Raw genomic sequence first — 12,175 nt, forward strand, 5'->3', positions numbered from 1 at the left:
GTCCCATGCTCTCGCTTTCTTCTTTGACTCTTCTGACCATATATTCTAGGTCTTTTCTACTTTCAGCAAGCAGAGTCGTGTCATCTGCATATCGTAGATTGTTGATGTTCCTACCTCCGATTTTTACTCCAATTGTAGACTCGTCCAAACTGCATCGTCTCATGATCATTTTGGCGTAAAGATTAAATAAAGCTGGTGAGAGAATACAGCCTTGTCGAATGCCTTTTCCAATCTTGAACCAATCCGTTTTGCCAAAAGCTGTCCTGACTGTGTCTTCTTGACTTATGTAGAGCGATCGCATTAGTTTCTCCAGGTGCTCCGGAATGCCCATCTGCCGTAAACATTTCCATAGCTTGTTGTGATCAATGCAATTGAATGCTTTGCTGTAGTCAATGAAGCAAATGTACACGTCGTTGATACTCTCGTGTCTTTTCCATAATCCATCGCAGGTTTGCGATTTGATCTCTGGTTCCCTGATCCCTGCTAAATCCAGCCTGCGTGTCTGGGAGCTCCTTCTCTACAAAGTAGGCTATGCGTCTTTGAATAATCTTCAGCAAAATTTTGCTTGCCTGGATATGAGTGCAATAGTATGATAGATGCCACATTCCTGTGCATCACCCTTTTTTGGAAGTGGGACAAAGACTGATCTAGTCCAATCTTTGGGCCATGAGTTCATTCTCCATATCTGCTGGCAAAGTGCTGTTAGTGTTGAGACAGGTACCCACTTGAGTAATTCGGCTTGTAAACCATCGACACCTGGGGCTTTCCTGTTTGGTAGTTGTTTTAAAGGCCAGGGAACCTCCTCCTCTAGAACATCTGGTTCATACTCGCTTGGGTTTTCCTGGTCGATGGGCTGATTTGGTCGATTGCCTGCATATAATTCCATTGTGTATTCCTTCCACCTATGCTTAATTTGGTCTTCATTCAGTAGCATTTTACCATTCCGTTCTTTGATGGTCGCTGCTTTGCGTGACGTAAATGGTGCACGTGCCTGCTTCACAAAGGCGAACAGTTCACGAATGTGGCTTTGCTTGTTTGACTCTTCCAATTTTGTGCACTGTTCATTCCAGTAATGTTCCTTATCTCGTCTCGCTTCTCTCTGAAATTCCGCATTTAGCAATTTGAATTTGATACTATTGCCAGAGGCCTTGGCTGTTCATCTCTTTCTTGAAATTTCAATCGATGCATCTGATAACCATTGCGATTTCTTTGCTGGTTCTTTGTACGGAACAAATTTTTTTGATTCATCCATTATGATTGTTTTCATTTCTTCCCACAGATCATCTGGGTCTTTTCCAGTTGTACTCAGCAGTTTGAATCGGTTTTTACCTCTATTCCATATTGTGCTGGAATATTGTTGGTATCAAAACGTTGCATTGTAGGCATCCTTTTGATGGTGTTGAACCGGAGTTTCACTTTAGCGATGAGTAGCTGATGGTCAGAGCCACAATCCGCACCTGGTAGTGTTTTAACTGCTTGTATTAGCTCTTCCATTGTTGTTGGAAGAGAAAGTAGTTGATCTGATTGCGATGTTGAATGTTAGGAGATGTCCATGTGTATAAGCGGCGTTTAGGCTGTTCAAACCATGTGTTCATGATCAGTAGCCGATTTTCTTGACAGAACTGAACCAGTCGGTCCCCAGCCTCATTCCGTTCTCCTAATCCAGCGACCAGTGGCTCTTCTCCTTCGCCTACTTTTGCATTTAAATCTCCAGCAATAAAGATGATATCTTTAGCAAGAATTTGGTCGACTGCTTGTTGGAGGTCTGCATAAAATTGTTCAATATCCTCTTCTGTTGCATCTGAAGTGGGCGCATAAACCTGCAGCATGTGATAGTACGTGATATCCCGTAGAAACGAATGGACATGATTCTGTCGTTGATTGCATTGAACCCCTGAACGGACTTGGCAATTTTCTTTTTTATGATGACAGCTACTCCATTACGCCTGATGTTTTCATTACTGGAGTAGTAAACTGCATATTCATCGCTGTTAAAGTATCCACTGCCAATCCAGTGAAGTTCGCTGACACCAAGGATATCAATATTTAGACATTCCATCTCCCTTTTAATGATATTCAGTTTGCCCATGTTCATGCCACGGATGTTCCATGTTCCGATGTTGTGAGCCTTAGTAAAACCCAGATGACTTCTTTCGCTTGAAGCTGCATCAGCATAACGGAGTCCTGACGGCTTTATCCGATCCACATCATAAATGCTCAAGTTACTCGAAGGTCGTCGTTGTTCTTCCCTGGTAGCATATTGGGTGCCTTCTGGCCCTGGGGGCCCACCTTCCAGCACCATATTTGAAAGCGATTGTTTGTGATCCATAAAGTATTTTGGCAGCAATAGTGGAGTAGTTTGCCATTTCTTTCTCCAACCCTCCCCATTTATCCGGGCTTGGGACCGGCACATAGCTGTTGACAACTACATGGCTGGGTTTCTCCTCCAATATATCATCATAAATATGGCTAATAAGCTGGTGTGACATATTTGCGCGATTACGCCTTTATTGAACTTCACCTACATGATAACACCTTTCACACCCCTGTTCTGTTTCTCTAACTGCAGAGTAAGTTGGACTTTGCATTCTCGTAGTTGCGCGAACTCACTGTCTAAGTAAAGAGCTAATTCACCCAAGTTCTCTACACAAACAAGAGTCTGCATTAACCCCACTGGGCCCCGCTTGTAAAGACAGGGTAGAGACTACTAAGCACCTTGCCCAGCCCACATAATGGTGTGCACATGGGGGTTGATTCTAAATTGAGAGGGAAGCAAAAAAGTACAAGTAACTTTGCACCTTGGTAAACCTATTTTGCACTGCAGAAAAATAGATTTAAAATGTGCAGAGAGCTTTGATTTGGACAGCTATGCCTAAGCTCAAATCTGTGTTGCAGTGTAACAATAAAGCTGTCCAGCATATGTGGGCTACATGCAAAAGCAGCCAGTATTTACCCTGCATGCAAATAAAAATGTATTTTCACCCCTTGCATTGCAACATGGTTTGTTTCAGATGCAAAGTTAGGTACTCTTTGTGCTTTGCTCCCAAATCAGATTCCCTTATTCTCCACTCTCGGCAGACAACTCCCAAATAGAAATGCACTAAGGTGTACGGAGAGGTTGAAATAATGTAACTACTCCTAGGAATGGTCTATAGATCTGAAATGTGGTTAAGTGAATTAGAGATGACCGGTTCAGTTCTCCAGAAATCCAAATCTACTCAAATTTTGTGAATCTGGACAGATCTAAATCATGCTTCTAATCTCCTGAGGGGATCTGAATAAATCCAAGTCACGGTTCTGATCTTCCTGAGGTTCGGAAATCGGATTTTAAATCCAAATATTGGGTTTTAGATTGCAAAAATTGCATGACTGAATAGACCGAAACCTTGACTTGATTACGCAACCAATCATTGGATGTTTGATCGCTGTTGCTTCTATTAAATTTAATTTTGAATCTATTAAAGAAGACTGGTGAGTGCCCCTCATATCACTATAAAAGTGATACTATTCAGGAATAAATATATATATATATTAGGGATGTGCAGGCTCGGATAGGTTCGAGTTTGCACGTGGAGTTCGGATTTTTCCCTCCAAAAAAACGAAACTCAGAAAGAGGCTAAACATCATCTTGCACGGACGAACATCATCATTCCTGGACAAAAGTCCAGGAATGATGATGTTCGTCCATGCAAGATGACGTTTTGCCTCTTTCTGAGTTCCGTTTTTTTGGAGGGAAAAATCCGAACTCCACGTGCAAACTCGAACCTATCCGAGCCTGCACATCCCTAATATATATATATATATATATATGTATATATATATATATATATATATATATCTTCAAGGTTCAGCACTCACATCAAACAAGTTCCATACACATCGGAGGGGAGCACATCAGCTGTATCTCCGAAATCCCAGGTTCACCAGCAATTTATATGTTTTTGAAGGATGGCACTCACCAGTAGTTTGCAGTTTTTAATATTCAAAGAAGAGGGCTTACATACAGGGCGACGTTTCAGTCCACTACATGGACCTTTCTCAAGCAGTCAAGCCTCATGTATAATGGATACCAGGTACAGGTCCCCAACAGTCACATCTGACTGTTGGGGACCTGTACCTGGTATTCATTATACCTGAGGCTTGACTGCTTGAGAAAGGACCGTGTAGTGGAACGAAACGTCGCCCTGTATGTAAGGCTCTTCTTTGAATATTAAAAACTGCAAATATATATATATATATTTGTCTACAGTATACAGTATATACATACTAGGGGTGTGCACCGGCCACTTTTCGTGTTTTGTGTTTTGGTTTTGGATCTGGATCTTTCTTCGTGTTTTGGATCTGGATTGGTTTTGCCAAAACCACCCTTCCGTGTTTTGGGTTCTGTGTGTTGTGTTTTGGATCTGGATTTTTTTTTAAAAAAGCATAAAAACAGCTAAAATCACAGAATTTGTGTGTTTTTCTGCTCCTATGCTATTATTAACCTCAATAACCTTAATTTCAACTCATTTCCAGTCTATTCTGAACACCTCACACCTCACAATAGTGTTTTTATATCCAAAAGGTTGCACCGAGGTAGCTGGATGACTATGCTAAGAGATACGAGTGGGCGGCACAAACACGTGGTCCATCTAGGAGTGACACTGCAGTGGCAGACAGGATGGCAGTTTGAAAAACTAGGCCCCAAACAGTACATAATTCAAAGAAAAAAAACAGGTGCAAGATGGAATTGTCCTCCCACCCACCCTTATGTTGTATAAACAGGACATGCACACTTTAACAAACCAAATATTTCAGCGCCAGGGTCTGCCACATGACTGTGGCTGAAATGATTGGTTCGTTTGGGCCCCCACAAAACAAGCTGGCAATTAATCTGTCCCTGCACAAACTGGCTCTACGGAGGCAAGATGTCATCCTCATCCTCCGATTCCTCACCCTCTTCAGCGTTGTGTACATCCTCATCCTCACAGAGTATTAATTCGTCCCCGCTGGAATCCACAACCACAGGTCCCTCTGTACGTTCTGGAGGCTGGTCTCCCTGGAAGAGTTGATAATTCATTTTATGAACATCATCTTCTCCACATTTTGTGGAAGCAACCTCCTACGCCTTTTGCTGATAAGGTTCCCGGCTGCACTAAACACTCTTTCGGAGTACACACTGGAGGGGGGGCAACTCAGGTAAAATTGAGCCAGTTTGTACAGGGACCTCCAAATTGCTTCTTTTTCCTGCCAGTACAGGTACGGACTGTCTGACATGCCTACTTGGATGCTGTCACCGATGTAATCCTTTAACAGACAGACGCACGCTTGTCGCTGCTGCTTTAAGGATGCAGGTGCGGCTACAGCCCACACATTTCACAAAGACAGAAAAAAAAAGAAGAATATTTTTATTGTTTATGGAGCACACTTTGAGGGTTACACAACCCTTTAACAGACAGACGCACGCTTGTCGCTGCTGCTTTGAGGATGCAAGTGCGGCAACAGCCCACACAATTCACAAAGACAGAAAAAAAAAGAATATTTTTATTGTTTGTGGAGCGCACTTTGAGGGTTACACCACCCTTTAACAGACAGACGCACGCTTGTCGCTGCTGCTTTGAGGATGCAGGTGGAATCTAGACGGGATTTGGAACCGGGGACACACTACCTCCATCAATTGTCTAAATCCCACTGCACTAATGGCGGATACCGGACCCACGTCTAACACCAACATAGCAGTCAAGGCCTCAGTTATACGTTTTGCTTCAGGATGACTGCTGTCATACTTCATCCTCATCGCTAGGGACTGTTGGATGGTCAATTGTTTAGTAAAAGTGGTGGTGTTCCTACTTCCTCTCTGGGATGATGAACAACTCCCAGCAGCAGCAACAGCACTAGGAGGAAGTGGTTCTTGATCTTTCCCTATTTTATTTTTATCAGAGAAAGTTTGGTCCTCCATTTATGTTATATTGATATATACGTGCGGCTAAAGCGCACACAAACACAGAAAATATTTTTTTATTTTTGCTGGAGAGTAGTGCACTTTGTGGGTTACACCACCCTTTAAGAAATGAGCCAACCGGCTCTTTACTTATGGGACACAGGCGCACGCCTGGCGCTGCTCCTTTGTTGATGCACGTGCAGCCACAGTGCACACAATTCACAAACACAGAAAATATATATTTTTTTGGTTTGGACTGGAGTGTACTTTGGGGGTTACAGCACCCTTTAACGGTAAAGCCAGCCGGCCCTTTACTTATGACAGGCGCATGCTTGGCACTACTTTGTTGATGCACGTGCGGCTACTGCGCACACAATTCACAAACACAGAAAATATTTTTTTATTTGGTTTGGAGTGTACTTTGGGGGTTACAGCACCCTTTAACGGTCAAGCCAGCCGGCCCTTTACTTGTGACACAGGCGCACGCTTGGCACTACTTTGTTGATGCACGTGCGGCTACTGCGCACACAAATCACAAACACAGAAAAAATATTTTGTTATTTGGTTTGGAGTGTACATTGGGGGTTACAGCACCCTTTAATGGTCAAGCCAGCTGGCCCTTTACTTATGACACAGACGCACGCTTGGCACTACTTTGTTGATGCACGTGCGGCTACTGAGCACACAATTCACAAACACAGAAAATATTTTTTTATTTGGTTTGGACTGGAGTGTACTTTGGGGGTTACAGCACCCTTTAACGGTCAAGCCAGCCGGCCCTTTACTTATGACACAAGCGCACGCTTGGCACTACTTTGTTGATGCACGTGCGGCTACTACGCACACAATTCACAAACACAGAAAATATTTTGTTATTTGGTTTGGAGTGTACTTTGGGGGTTACAGCACCCTTGAACAGTCAAGCCAGCCGGCCCTTTACTTATGACACAGGCGCACGCTTGGCACTACTTTGTTGATGCACGTGCGGCTACTGCGCACACAATTCACAAACACAGAAAAAATATTTTGTTATTTGGTTTGGAGTGTACTTTGGGGGTTACAGCACCCTTTAACGGTCAAGCCAGCCGGCCCTTTACTTATGACACAGGCGCACGCTTGGCACTACTTTGTTGATGCACGTGCGGCTACTGAGCACACAATTCACAAACACAGAAAATATTTTTTTATTTGGTTTGGACTGGAGTGTACTTTGGGGGTTACAGCACCCTTTAACGGTCAAGCCAGCCGGCCCTTTACTTATGACACAAGCGCACGCTTGGCACTACTTTGTTGATGCACGTGCGGCTACTACGCACACAATTCACAAGCACAGAAAATATTTTGTTATTTGGTTTGGAGTGTACTTTGGGGGTTACAGCACCCTTGAACAGTCAAGCCAGCCGGCCCTTTACTTATGACACAGGCGCACGCTTGGCACTACTTTGTTGATGCACGTGCGGCTACTGCGCACACAATTCACAAACACAGAAAAAATATTTTGTTATTTGGTTTGGAGTGTACTTTGGGGGTTACAGCACCCTTTAACGGTCAAGCCAGCCGGCCCTTTACTTATGACACAGGCGCACGCTTGGCACTACTTTGTTGATGCACGTGCGGCTACTGCGCACACAATTCACAAACACAGAAAATATTTTTTTGGGGGGTTTGGACTGGAGTGTACTTTGGGGGTTACAGCACCCTTTAACGGTCAAGCCAGCCGGCCCTTTACTTATGACACAGGCGCACGCTTGGCACTACTTTGTTGATGCACGTGCGGCTACTGCGCACAGAATTCACAAACACAGAAAAAATATTATTTTTTAGCACTAGGGGGGAGCACCCCTGATGGACAGAGCACCCCCTGGACAACACTACAGCACCCCTTTAGGACTGGGACACTGCACAGGACTTTGGAGTGGACACAGCCCCTATGGAGAACTGACTGCACAACACAGTCCACCCAGCCCCTATGGACTTTGAAGTAGTGGACACAGCCCCTATTAACAACAGCAGCACAGCACAACATAGCCAGCCCCTATGGACTTTGAAGTAGTGGACAACAGCAGCACAGCACAGCACAGCACAGCACAACACAACACTGCTCTGCACTACACTACACAGGCCAGCCAGCCCTAACTCCCACCCTCCCTCTTCACTGTCCACAGCCGAGTGAGAAAATGGCGCCGACCCGGGTACCTTAGATAGGATCCAAAACCCGCGAGACCCGGAAGGCGGGATGATGACGTTTTGCCTCGATTTCAGATCCGAGTCAGGCGGGAAAAGTCGAGCCTGACTCGGATCGGCCTCGGATCGGGAGGGCTCGGGGGGGTTCGGATTTCAGAAATCCGAACCCTCTCACCCCTAATACATACATATATATATATATATATATATATATATAAATATCTACAGTATACACACACACATATATATATATATATATATATATATATATACAGTATATTTTTATTTCTACAGGTTATATATATATATAAAACTGTCTTGTTTCACCAACAAACCTTTTAAAGTAGAAAAGTACATATTTTTCTAAATTTTTTTCTCTTTCTGACAAATATTACCTGCCATCTGGACAGAAGAGCCTCTGCTGGCATATTCTACTGCAATTTAAGGCAGCCACAAGTCATAGGTTTACAAAAGTCTGTCATTTTTTATGACAAATATGGTTTGATCAGCAAAATTCCCCATTAAAGTACTTCAAAGTCACAGAACAATTCTCAGAGGTAGTGGGATAAATGCTATTTTTTCTCATTATGCAATGTATGCTACGTTCTTGCTATCCCGGGGAGCACTCTTATTTCAATTTAGCAATCCAAGAAATGGAAATGCAATAAAAGGTCTGAGAAAGCACTATTTGATGTCACACTAGCAGAGGCTTCAATTACTTTGACAGGGTCATTTTTCCTTAAAATAGGTAACAATGGCATTTTTATGAGATTCTGCTGTTCCTGTTTATGCTTTTCTTTTAAAGACAAGCATTTTAAATACTGCATTCATTATAAGAACTTTAAAGTGCACATTTGAAAAATTATAAAAAGGATTTTTGTGACACTCGCAAATGCAAACCCGTCAAAAGGTTTCCAAATTTCAGAAGGATATTAGTTGTAAGGACGAGCACCTGGCATAAGATTATTTATTTATGTATTTATTGAATTTTAACACTGCTACAAATAATAGTGTTTTACCAAAATCATGAAGTTGTAAAAGTCTCCCTGAAGTATGTTTCAGAAAGTCTTATGTTATTATAAACCAATTTGTTTCTAAGAAATAAAAAGATTAAAATGCTAGTTCATTAGAAAAAATGTACATAAAGAATGTAATTTTATAACCTTAAAATCACTTTTACAGTATGTTACTGTTCTCACCTGTTATTTCACTCTGTCAATAGATAATAGTCACATTAACTAAGGTTTTGTTAAGGATAACTCTCCTTTTGGTGGTGCCTCCACCTGAGTACGCTAAGTTCACAATTTAATTCACATTACGAAATAATGTATTCCCAAATGGGAAAAATATACTATTTGAGGGTGTATATAAATTCAAATATACCATTCATGACCCTATTAAAGCAATAATTCTAGTCCCCACAGTGATTCACTTTCCCTACCATGTACTACAACTCAGTTACAACAATTGTTCAATTTTGCCTAATCTAAACCCAGAAGCAATGTATTTAAGAGCCTATATGGCTCTTAAAATATAACTAGGACTTATTTATCTTTAATACTAATTCCCTAGACCCATGGTACTCCCACACTCAATATATCACTCACGCTTTGTAATGCTAATATATAATACAAATAAATAATCAATAAGTCTAAGTTCATCACAATGTATTTGACTACATGGAAATTTAAATGTTGGTGCACTTTCCATGATTTTTTACTTAATTATTATTGTAAAGAATAATGAACACAGTACCTTCCAAGATGTGTCTGCTGGTTTTAGGTGATTGGTCAATACTTCTAGATTAATGTCTTTGGTGAGGTATAAAGAATAAACATTTTAAACTAATTTTTGTTTGTGACTACCCAAATTAAGTTTAGTACTAGGTGAATCTTTAAATATTTACTTGTATATTTTCTCACTGTGTGCCCTTTGCATCCTTTTAGCAATGCATCGCACATAAAATACCTTGTTGTGACATCCACTAATAGTCTTTCTTACTGTGAAGCACATACACTAACAGTCTTTATCACTGGGTGACACTTGTGATTACTTAGCAGAAGGCAATACTTTAAGGAAAGTCTCTCATAAACTGGCTATGATATGGCATACATTAACAATCTTTTTCACATGTCGACACTTGCAACTACTAGGCCAAGTGCACTAAGGAAAGTTTCATAAAATGGCTTTTGTGTGGCATACACTAATAATCTCATAAAGTTGTAGTGTTGTCTTTTACTTTTTTGAGATGAAATAAGGTTGTAGATTTTTTTTTATTCCAGCCAGACATATTAAAATGTCCTGATTTTCATGTATTGTTTTAAATGACCTGATGGTCTTATATTGTACTAGCTGTTGCACGCAGCTTCACCATCAATCAAATCACTTCTGCCAACATATTTTTATTTGAGATGCTCTAGTTGTATTGCTTTACACATGGGCCCTGTCGTGGGAGTGCCCCACATGACCAGCAGCGCTATACAGACCGGTGGCAGCAACACCTTCACACACCACTCACACCAATGTCACTGTGTGCCCTGTGCACAGACTACTATTGAGCCTATTAAAGTGATCATGGGCCCAAAGCTCCTCTCCCCCCCATCCCTTACTGATAGCCTATTTCTTGCATTGATGATGTTAATAAATTAAGTGTTTGTTATTTCTCAGCTTTAACTTGACGGATTAGGATGATACAAAGTGCAGGATATTTGTAGGAGTTTCCACTACAAAATTATTCAGTTTTCTTGAAAATCAGTTCAGTCTTTTTTGTGCCAACTTGGACAAACAGACACAACGTTCTTATTATATTAGTATATTTAATTGCAGGAAATGGCCTAGTGACACCACGTGAAGCCTAGTATAGAACATCTTATTACTAAACATAGATTTGGCACATTTATGTTTAGTAATAAGATTTTTTTATTTTACATTGGACCAATGTAAATTTTAGTTTCAGTGCAACTTTCAAATATTCTCCATAAATGAAATGATTACCATTCTCTGCACTGTAGTTTTCAACAGGTAAGAAACAGTAATAGTCAGATGAGGAATGCTATGAATGTGCTAAGACGAAAAAGGATTGAAATGCGTAGTCATTAACTGTGAAGAAAGTTTGAAGTTGTTATAGAAACTACCCACATTACTTCCAGAAACAGTTCTCCATGCACAATTTACAAAATGAAAGATTTCATTTTATCCTTGAAGTTTTTGCATATTTTCAAGTCTTGCACTAATGCGAGGCAGCGTGGATGGCTAAGACTCCCCCCCGCCCCCTCAACATATGTTATCTTAGAGACTCCAGCTGCTAAAATGTTCACCTTCACTAAAAGCAGCAATACATATTAGGGAGATATTTTAAAAAGGACATGTTTATTTTTCTTTTAGTTATGGAGCAAATTTACACATTTTCTTAAATATTGCAATTATATTTAATGTTTATTTTATAAATAAATTTGAATAATAATAATATTATTATTATTATTAATAATAATAATAATAAAATAAGTTGTCAGACTGTGTCCACATTCTTAGAATTTAGTACACTGTTACTAAAAAAAAATAATACAAGGATATATGCTCAAGAATATTTTTAATATAAACAACAGCCATTCTGCGTATGTGCAGAACGGGTCTGCAATCCCGCATGCAGACTGTCATTTATTGACAGTCTGCTGCCGTTTCTAGGTGGGGATGGGGCGGCGATGGCCTCCATTTCCCAAAACGGAGGCATGTCACTGCCATTGGGGGGCAGGTAAGAGACCAGGATCTCCATCGGCTGATGGAGATTACTTGGCCTCCCACTCTCATCTGAGGCAGCCAGCTTGCGTGACCCCATGGGTCCCGCAAGCCGGCTGCCAATGTTCATTTGCCAGCCAATGTTCTGCAGAGTATCCGATGCTGCATTTGACAACTTAGCTTGGATAAGTAATGCAGCGGGAGGTTGATGCCTCCTGTGCATTACCATATCTGCAAGGATCGCATTTGCAAAGCTGCATGCGTGTAGCTTAGCAGTTGCAATCCTTGCTGAATCAGGCCCTGAGACCAGTAGTTCAGCTTTTAATAAAACTGTCA

The 12,175-nt window shown here is 41.2% G+C and overlaps 1 pseudogene; it reads right to left on the bottom strand.

Moving 5' to 3' along the window:
* Positions 1–1,305: 1,305 nt before the first annotated feature.
* Positions 1,306–2,302, bottom strand: LOC148505759 (protein CFDP2 pseudogene; annotated as a pseudogene).
* Positions 2,303–12,175: the final 9,873 nt, after the last annotated feature.

The sequence above is a fragment of the Taudactylus pleione genome, unplaced genomic scaffold, assembly GCF_031769625.1.
Source record: "Taudactylus pleione unplaced genomic scaffold, aTauple2 ptg000437l, whole genome shotgun sequence".
Lineage (NCBI taxonomy): Eukaryota > Metazoa > Chordata > Amphibia > Anura > Myobatrachidae > Taudactylus > Taudactylus pleione.